This window comes from Octodon degus, unplaced genomic scaffold, assembly GCF_000260255.1.
Source record: "Octodon degus isolate 3935 unplaced genomic scaffold, OctDeg1.0 scaffold00248, whole genome shotgun sequence".
In the NCBI taxonomy this organism is placed as follows: Eukaryota; Metazoa; Chordata; class Mammalia; order Rodentia; family Octodontidae; genus Octodon; species Octodon degus.
In genome coordinates this window covers 2,792,648-2,803,026 of record NW_004524824.1, presented here as the reverse complement: position 1 = coordinate 2,803,026, position 10,379 = coordinate 2,792,648, and positions in this window count along the sequence as shown.

Below are 10,379 nucleotides of genomic sequence, written 5' to 3'. Positions count from 1 at the left end.
CGCGGTTCAATCCCCCAGCACCACATGCCAGCCAGCCCCGCCCCCTGGTGGGCTGAGCTGGCCACACACACACACACACACACACACACATAAAATGAAGATTTAAAAAAAAAAAAAAGAAGAAGAAAGAAATTGTCAAACATAAAAAATACTACAGGCCAGTGCCAAGGAGCCAGGGGCTAGGCCAAGTGGGCAGCAGCTTCTCGTCCCCTAGAAACTGAAGAGGCAGGATCTTTCAGCAGACTCAAAACTCAAAACCCAATGACGACTAGAAGACATCTCTGACAAGTAGTCATTTCTTAAGGGTTCTAAATACTAGCAATAAAGTTACTCACCATAAGCAATTTACAAACATCAACCTAGGAATTTAACTAAGAAAAAATACAGAAAATGAGAGGACACAAGCAAGGTAAAATGCCAGATGTCCAGCTCAGCTCTGGCCAACCCCGGACAATGAGGGCAATGGCCTGAAATCCACCGATCTGGACTCTCGGAACAATAGCAGTGAAGTAACAAAGTAAGTGAATGAGGCACTAGAAGCAATCATAAGGAGGGCCGGCCAGATAGTCCGCAGATTAAAGCACCTGCATAGGGAGACACAGCGGCAGAGGTTTGACCTCAGGCGTGCCATGCTGGTCACACCCCTAGGGCACGCTGAGACGGCAAAAAAAAGAAAGAAAATCAAACGAGAAATGATTTCTCTTAACTATAGTGATGCTGACCATAATGAAAGACATGATCAGTGACTCTAGAGCAAAAGCAGATGAAAAAATAGAGCTTAGAAAAAGGATGGAGACCATGAACACCCAACATAGGAAAGAAATGGAAGTCATCAAACATGCAAACAAGCACCCAGGAGGTTACAACTTGCACTGAAAGGATAGCCATTAGAATGAGCCAGGGTGAGGACAGCAGATCAGATGCAGAAGGCAAGACTGCAGTTAGCGACTGTGGAAAAAACATTTTTTAAACATGGCAAAGTGCCATAAAAGATCAATCCAATGGTTGCTACATGATGCAAAGAAGAATAACATAAGATTGATCAGTTAGGGGCCAGGGCGATAGCTCAGTAAAATAAGTGCTTGCCTGGCAAGCTCAAGGGCCTGAGTTCAATCCCCAACTCCACCAAAAAATAAATTAAATAAATAATAATAAAAGATTGATCAGTCAATGAAAAAACCAGAGACAATGCAAATTACAAAACACACCACACACACACACACACACACACACACACACACCTATTTACAGAAGAAGTAACAGCAGAAAACTTCTGAAGCTCTGAAGCACAGGAAAAGAATTTGACATACAGGTAAGTGAGGCATATACAACTCCAAGTATCCATGATTAAGAAAGATCCAGAAGGCATATGAGAGCCAAGTTTCCAGAAATTCGACACAGGAACCAAAATATTAAAAGCTGTTACTGAAAGCAAACAAATCACCTACAACAGAAAGCCCACCAGAATTACAGCAGACTTTTCAACACAAAACCCTCAAGTCATGAGGAAAAAGAAAACCATGGGGCTGGGAAGATGGCTCAGTGGAATAAGCATTTCCCTGGCAAGCGCAAGGGCCTGAGTTCAATCCCCAGTTACACACACACACACACACACACACACACACACACTCCAACTAGTTTGAAGATAACATTATGCAGTACAACAACCATTGTCAAATTCCTATTACTTTGTTTAATAAAATTTTGTATCGTTTCTAATTTTTTAAACATTTTGTATTATTTTAAGAAATTTAAAAATATATTATAAATTCTATGTATATTTCCGTCAAAAAGAAGAAGAATGCCAAGATTGATGTAGCCCAGAATACTATCTTTCAGAATTGATGGAGAGGTAAAATACTTCCAAGACAAAGAACACCTGAGGAGATTCACAGATGCCAACACAACACTGCACCATGTTCTGAAGGGCATTCTAGAAAGAAACAGAAGGACTGCAAATCCATGAGCTCAAACAGAATGAATCCACCAGCAAGGGAAACAATTAAACAGAGGGAGAAACCCTTCATGGGAAGAAAGGTAGACTTTAATTAACGGTGCTGGAAACTCTGTCTTTCCACATGCTGCAGACTAAACCCAGACCCATGCCTCTCACCATGCACCAAGCAAAAATCAAAATAGAACAAAGACACACACATGAAAGCAGAAACACTAAAATGCTGGAAGGTATGATGGATGGAACTCTTGAAGACAGTGAGGCAGCCAAAACCTTTATGGACAAGACCTCAAGCACACAGGAAATGTCACAAAAAATCAATAACTGGGATTTCATCTTTTTCCCATAATTTTATTGAGAAACAAATAGCAATGAGACAGTTTCAAATCAAATTGGTAGGACAGTTTCAATAATTAACACATTGCATACATTCTTCCTAGTGGTTAATTGCTGTACAAGATGCGGACATGATATCCTATTTACAAACACCATTAGAACAAATCCCTCTATTCAGTAAGAGAATGTAACTATATATCTATCCTAACAACTTTGAATACACAGATACAAAATGGACATTCATCTGTATCCCCTTTTTGTGTTAAGTTCCGTTATTTGAATATTATAGGTGTGTAAACTCAGCAAAATATTCTAAAAGAGTTAAAAAGCTTTTCTGGAGAGGAAAAAAACAAAAATCACCAACACAGTGAAGAGAAACCCCCCAGAGTAGGAAAAAAAAATCTTTCTGAGCTGTTCCTCAGACAAAGAACTAATATCCACCATATAGAAAGAACTCAAAAATTAGAACCCCAAATTCTGAAGACCAATCCAAAACTGGTCATCTAATATGCACTTCGCAAATGAAGAAGTACAAATGACAAAAAAAAATGGAAAAAAATTCAATATTTTTTCAAAAGACGCATAGTTAAAACAATGCTGAGATTCCTTCTCACCCCAGAAAGAATGGCTGTCATCATGAAATTAATCAACAACAAATGCTGATGGGGCTATGGAGAAAAAGGAACCCTTCCCCACTGTTGGTGGGCGAGTAGACTGGCACAGCCACCGTGGAAACCAGGGTGGAAGCGCCCCAAAAACCTAGGATTAGATGTACCAGTTGACCCAGGTATTCCCTGCTGATTATCTTCCCAAAAGAATTAAAATTGTCACACCACAGCAAAATACACTCACCCATGGCTATCGTGGCACAGCGTGTAGCCGCTACTGCTTGAAAACAGCCCAAATGCCCACCAGCCAATGAATGGACAAAGAAGATGTGGTACTCTGCCTGAAAGGATAAGCCTGAGCCTTTCTAGCTAAGTGGATGCACCGTGAGCCACACTCCTAAGTGAAGTAAATCCACACCCATCATCAGATTCGACATTGTTGTGCTGGTGTGAGAAACCAACAGTGTGAAAAAGGAGAAAAACACATGAACAGACAATGGGAAATGGGGAGGGAATGTTCAAATGGAAGGAGCCACAGGGAGGTGGGAGGGGAAGGAAGCCAGAGGCAAGAAAAGAAAAAGAGAAAGAGAATAAAAAAGTGAAAACAGGGGCCGGGGAGATGGCCCAGTGGAATAAGCGCTTCCCTGGCAAGCGCAAGGGCCTGAGTTCAATCCCCGGTTCCGAAAAAAAAAAAAAAAAAAGGTGAACACAAATGCTCATAAATAAGGAGAAGAGTTGAAGGGAAGGGAGGGGCATGGGAAAGTCCTACTGCCCATGATGAATGCTAGCACTGTGTCCATTTGAGATGTACTAATAAAAATATGAAAAACCCAAGGGCCAGCAAGATAGCTCAGCAGACTAAGCGCATGCTTTGGCAAACGCAGGGACCAGGGTTTGAACCCAGGCCCGCAATGCCACACCAGCCCCGCCCCCAGGGGCGCTGAGCCGCAACCGAGTCCAGGAGTGGTGGTGCACACCTCTACTCCTAGCATGGGGGAGTCTGAAAACAGGAGGATCACTACAAGTCTGAGCTGCGTAGTGAGACCTTGTACCAAATACATAAATGAGAAAAAGTACAAAACACCAAAAAATAAAAGAAACAAGAAAAGTGAATGTCACTGCCCAGTGCCACATGGCAGAAAGGCAGGTACAACACAAAAACAAGACACCCAAGTGTGAGCGCTTCCACAGCATCGGGGAGCGGGGAGAGTTTGCTGCACAGAGGAATGCCTGGAGGACTCATGGCAATGTGACCTCCCTGTAATGAAGATTTTAAAACTTCATGTTCCCCCAAATTTTTAGCCATTCTTTGTACAAAACTAACCGACCACCACTCCCTATTGCTTCTTCTGTTGTCTCTTTTTGTACCAGGACTCAAGCTCAGGGCCTTGTGCCGGCCAGGCAGGAGCTGCTGACTACGCCCCCGACCCTGTTGCTTCTCTAGGCTCCACTCCACTTCTCCCCGCATCCCCAGCTCTGGCGACCTCTCCACTATTCCTTTCTCTCTCCCTGTCTCTCGGTGGGAATGAGTGAGTGATTTGAGACAGCCTTTTTATTAACCCATCCAGTGTCTCCCCCAGTCCAAGCCAGGGGTTGCATCAGTCACTACTTCATATCTTTTTTGCTGAGTACTATGATGAGTCTGGACTAAAGAGCTTTTTATTACAAAGACCTGAGATACTCAGCTTTACAAGAAAAACATTTAAAGGGCTGGCCAGATAGCTCAGTAAATTAAAGTGCCTACTTAGGCAGGTGCAGGGACTGGGGTTCGATCCCCTGTGTGCCTTGCTGGCTGCGCCCCAGGGCACACTGAGACGGCGATTGAGACTGGGCCTGGTGGTGCATGCCTATAATCCCAGGGCTTGGGAGGCTATAAACAGGCAGATCACTAGGAGTCTGATCTGTGTGGTGAGACCCTGTAGATACTGCACTAAATACATTTTTAAAAAGAAAAACATTAAATAAAAAAAATTCCAAAGAAAGGTACTATTTCAAGGGAGAGACAACTTCTAGGGAAACTGCAGAGCTATTTCAAAAATCATTTGGAACAAGGCCTGTGAGTGGAAATGAGTGCCCAGGTCACATTCTGCTAAGAGGTAATAAATACAGCTGAGTTTAAAAATAAAATAAAATAAAACCATCTAATTTTGCCCCACGTTTCAGAGTTAGTGATTGATTGGTCCTGCCCCACTGGCCCAGTGGTGAGGGAGCACACCAGAGCTAGGAATGAGAGCGAGATGTGGAGACTCCAGAGTGTTCCTGCTGCCGCCCAGGGCACACCTGAGACGGCGACCTCCCACCAGGCCACACCTTGAAAGTGTCCACCGCCTGCTAGGGGCACTGAGCCGAGGCTCTCCCTGAGAATGTGGAGAGGCCAAACTGCAGCAGGAAACAGTGTGTTCCCATGCTTATTTATTTTTAAGATACTGTGTTTGCTTGCAGCTTTAAACTATTTCAAGTAAGGCTGCTATGAATAATTATTTAGTCGTTTTCTTGTTTTTCGTAAGATGTTTTGATTTCTCTGAAATGCCCAGGACTGACTGCTTAGTCTGCATGTCCACTGAGAAGCTGCTACACCATTCCCCAGCATTTCCACCTCCCAGTACGAGGCAGATCTCATTTCGGCGCATCCCTGCCCCGCGTGTGGCATTTGTGTCTTGTAGATTTTTATTGTCTTCATATGTCCAGAATGACAGCGCATTAGGGTCTCCACTCGCGCTTTCTTAATTACCACTTGTTGAGCAATACTGCCTGTCTTTATTCACCACCTACCAATGCTCAACTTCCCACAGCAAACTGCCCACACACTCTCTGCATATTGAAAATACTAAGTCAAAACGCATAAATACATGGACCTCACCAATGGCTGCAGCCAAGCCAGCCGACCTCAAATGAGCGCCACGCTCACAGCAGCCTTCAGGAGCACAAGACCACCTGCGGGGCCGCCCTCCTGAGGAGTCGGACACTCACGCACCTCACTCAACGCAGTGCGCGCTCCACAGAGCCCTGAGCGCTGAGCCCTGGGGCCGTGCGGCCGTGGCGACAGTGCCCTGCCGTGGGTCTCAGCCTTGGAAGATCCAAGCACAGAGATACCGAGGTGACCCACTGGGGACCACCCTGTCCCTCAGGAGCTGCTCCTCTTCCCCCGTCACCATTCCTGCTCCCCAGTACATTTTCCTGCTCTTAAAAAAAAATTAGGATTTCTCTTTCACATGTGTGGCTGTGGCACCCCTCTCAGGACCTGGCGTGGAGGGCAGGATGTGGGGCTGGCTCACATGAGTGGCCCTTGCCTCATGCGGGGCTTGCCTGATCCACAAGAGGAACTTAGTGGCAGAGCGCTGGCCTTGCTTTCTTGCTCTTCCTGTTATTTCTCCTATTCCTGAGTCACTAGGAAACTTTTCATAATCTCACTTAGTAATTTTAGCAGGCATTACATAGTTTTCTTGGTCAATAGTTTGTTTTTACATAATTTATTACAGTTTCCTAGTGTGGACATTTTATCAGTTTGCCCCTTAAGAGATCAGTGATTTCCTTCCCACTTACACATCGCCAGACCAGCAGTTTTTCACTGACATGTGTGCGGGAGAGAACACCAGGACGTTTGTCACACTTCTGTTCTTCCTGCCGCTGCCGCTGCCACCCGCTGTCGGCCCAGCTCTCCAGAGCCTCATACTGTGTTCTCAGGTCGAAAACCTGGCTCGGCGCAGGGCTTCCTGGGCTTCCTGCCTCCGGGGTTCTCGTCTGTAGCGTAATGACACCTGTCGTCTAGGGAGCTCTTCAATCACTGCTTATTTTTACAGCCCCATCTTCTCTTCTACAACAGCAAAGACAAAAAATACCTTTCCCATTGTTCCTGTGAGCTGTCCACTTCTTAGACTATTATCTCCACTGTTCAGATTAAATAACTTCCCTTTTTTAAGACATAGGCCTGCTCTGTAACCCAGGCTGAAATTCAATTTTCAGTCCTCCTGCCTCGGCCTCCCCGGTGCTGGGATTACAGTTGTGCCGGCAGGCAGCCCACACTGGCCTGTTACTTACCTATAAATAGCTTACTCAACGGAGTTGGGTTTAACTGTGGTTGTTGTATTTCTCCTTTTAACATTTTCTCTCTGGCAACTTCTCCCAGCCTCTATCCATTTCCTGACTCTACTGAGGCTTTCAGCTGCTTCCAGAACAACGCAGAGGATTGTTCTCGGATTCTCAGAGAACTCTCAGGACTTTCGCCTCGCTATCTGGTGATCTTTTTGTTTCTCAGTCAAGTAAAGAGAGTCTTTGCCCGAAGTGACTTTGTTTCGAAACCTGGCTATCTAAGGCATTGGATCCTTCTCCAATCTTGATAAGCAGGCCTCCTGCAACACGGCTTGGAAGGCTACTCCCCCTGTCAAGTCAGAGACCCGGACCTCTCTCCACTCCCGCCAGGGTTCAGGGGAGGCCAGGCCCGAAGGCGGCTTCTGGCATCATTATTTGGGGAAAAGTGTGGCCTCCCACTCAGCACCGGCTGCTGGAGGCCGGGATGGGACAGCAGGGCAGCACTCCGGGGAGGTCCCAGTCTCCTGTGCGCCCCACAGCAGCTTCCTGTGCTCACTCTGTGGCTCACTGTGTGCGTCAGAGGGCCTGGCCCTTTCGGCAGTGGCCCCAGAATAAAGGGGTGTTTACTGCCCTTCTAGGGGTGCTTGCCAATCACTGTTCTTAATCCAACTCCTGAAAAATAGTATTGCTACTCCCTTCAGTTGGCCTCACGTGCTTTAGAGCACAACCGTGTCTGTGTTAAGCGTTAATAACTCCAATATACAGACGAAGTGGGGGTCCAACCTGGACATAGTGAAAGTCCTCCCCCCACAACAGCAAAGTGACCTAGTAAGAACACTAGTCCTTTTACAGTAGTGGGCGTTACCAGAGAATCCAAGTTTTTATCAGTTTTGCAACTATTTGTGCTGAATCTAAAACAACAAAGAATTTTTTAAAACTAGTTACTCAGGACAACAAGAATATGTTTCAGTTTCACTGTAACTGTTCATTTGGGTCAAAGTCACAGACATTTAAATTTTCCAAATGCATTTGGATAGATTCTGAAGATCATTTTCTAAGTTACAATTCAGTCTATCAAAATACAGGGTCACAGTTCTGCTCTGCTTTTTTGTGGGCTTGAGAAAGATGAATTGTTTGACAATTTTTTTTTAATTTTATTTATGTGTGTGTGTGTGTGTGTGTGTGTGTGTGTGTGTGTGTGGCCAGCTCAGCCCACCAGGGGGCAGGGCTGGCTGGCATGTGGTGCTGGGGGATTGAACCGCGGTCCCTATACTTTGTTTAGCTTAGCTTGTTCCAAGTAGGTGCTTTAGACCACTGAGCCATCTCACCAGCCCCTGTTTGACAAATTTCTAATGAATATATAAAAGTTAAAAAAGTTCTTAATTATCTAGTCTTTTATATTCACTTTTAAGTCAATCAAAAAATGAAAAATTTGAAAGTAATTTTCCAGTCCTTTTATTAATTCAAATACACGTAATTGTATATTATATGCTAAGTTATACATACGCAACAGAATAATTGTTACAACATGGCTTACAGATACTTGTGCAATTCACACAACGCAGAAGGCATCCACGAGAATGGAGATACACAAGCGACGAGGACAGAACAAACAGGAAGTCATAATAAATCAGTGATCCTTACTTTAAATGAAACCGAAGCTTACAATTAAATTTCTTTAAAAGGTACAAAAGCAGTTAATCGTATTTTATGCTATTTTTGCAGCCTTAAGTAGTATTACCTTATAATAAAGTTAATTTCATTTATTCAGCAAATAAACTTTAGAAAAATAATCTGTTTTCTGAATGAAACATTCCACAGCAACCACCGCGCTCAGACGGCCTCCCCAGCAGGAAGGAGAGGGGTATTGATGTCACAGGTTCGTCAGGACTGAAAGCAACTGACGGTGCGAGTCACCAGCAGCCTGCACTAGCTTCACAGCGAGGTTTACCGTGAAAGCTTTCGTCATTGGCTGAGATGCTCAAGGCGTTTATTGACAAACCGGAAGATACACTGCCCCAGAGAACTCAGTTCATTCCGCAAGCAGCAAGAACACGCTTCTCTGCCAGCTTACAACTTGCGCATTGTGGTTAAATGCTAATGAACCCTAACGCGTCGGAAACTTGTGAGAACTAAACTTGCAGCTCACTAAATGGCCCCGTGCTAGGCGCTGCTCTGTGAAGTGCGACAGCTGACACCTGCTAGAAGTGGCCGTGTCCCTGGGAGTCACCCTGCTCCCCACTCGGGCATCCACTTGCGACACCACAGGAGAGCATCCCGGACGGCATGTGGGCAGCGTCACCAGGCCTACACTCCACCTGCCGCCTTTGTGAAGTCACGAACAGCACCCTCTCACATGTTCAGTGCTTGATAAATTTTAGGATCACCCTCAGTATTGACAAGTTAGAAAAGAAAGTAAGGATCCTAAAAGAAGCAATCTGGTGCTTCCCTAGCACCACCTAAGGGACACGAGAAAGCCAACACATAGATATGACAGCCTCATTTATTACTATTAGTATTTTGATCAAACAAATTTGTATCAAGTGGAGAGAAAGTGTGACTGTGAGAAGAGCTGATGTACCCTCCAGGCTCTGCTGGTGTGCAGCGCGGAGGTAGGGCCTCGCCTGAAGCCGCCTCGGGGCTGTGCAGGGTTGAGCACTTTACGCTGGTGCTTTTCCAAGTGCATTTACCACAGTGACAGGCGTGGGTGTGGGAGGGTCGCTGGTCGCTGGGAAGCAGCCAGCAGGACACCTAGGTAGCCCCCAGGTGGCACCACGCCTCCGTCCGCACCCCTTTTCTTGTCTCTCACTTCAGTGGTGTGCAGAGCCCATCCAGGCGGACAAAGCTCGCCTGCTGCCAGCCTCATCTTCTAAGCAGCAGGCAGCTGGCGGGGTAGAGTTGCTCAGGGCAGGCGCAGGGAGCCGGGCTGTCAGCCTGGCAGACTGAGAGGCCAAGGCAGGACAGAGAGACCCGATCTTAAGATAGTATGTTCCTTAAAAAAACAGCTGGGGGCAAAGGCCCTGGGTTCAGTCCCCAACACTGCACCCCCAAAGCGGGGCAGAAACCTAGGCTCCAGAGGTAGATTCCATGGGGTCCATCTTACTTCTAACCACTTACACAAAGGGAGATTCCAGACAGACTTCTTAATCTCCCTAAACCCGAGTTTATTCACTTACCTAGAAAAAAAAAGTGTTGGGGGCTGTGGCGCTTGCCTGTACCCCAGCACCAAGGCTGAGGCAGGATTTGAGGCCTCGCGGGCCACAGCGAATTCAAAGTCTGCATAAACTACATAGTGAGACCCTGTTTCCAAAAGAGAAAAAAAGAACTATTCTTATCACTGGTGATGTTGGCATAAATGAGGTAAAACATTTCACAAAACCTCGTGCAGGCAGACCCTGGTGTGCAGGGCCAACCCGTGCTGTGCAGGCCACCCCTGGTGTGCAGGGCCGACC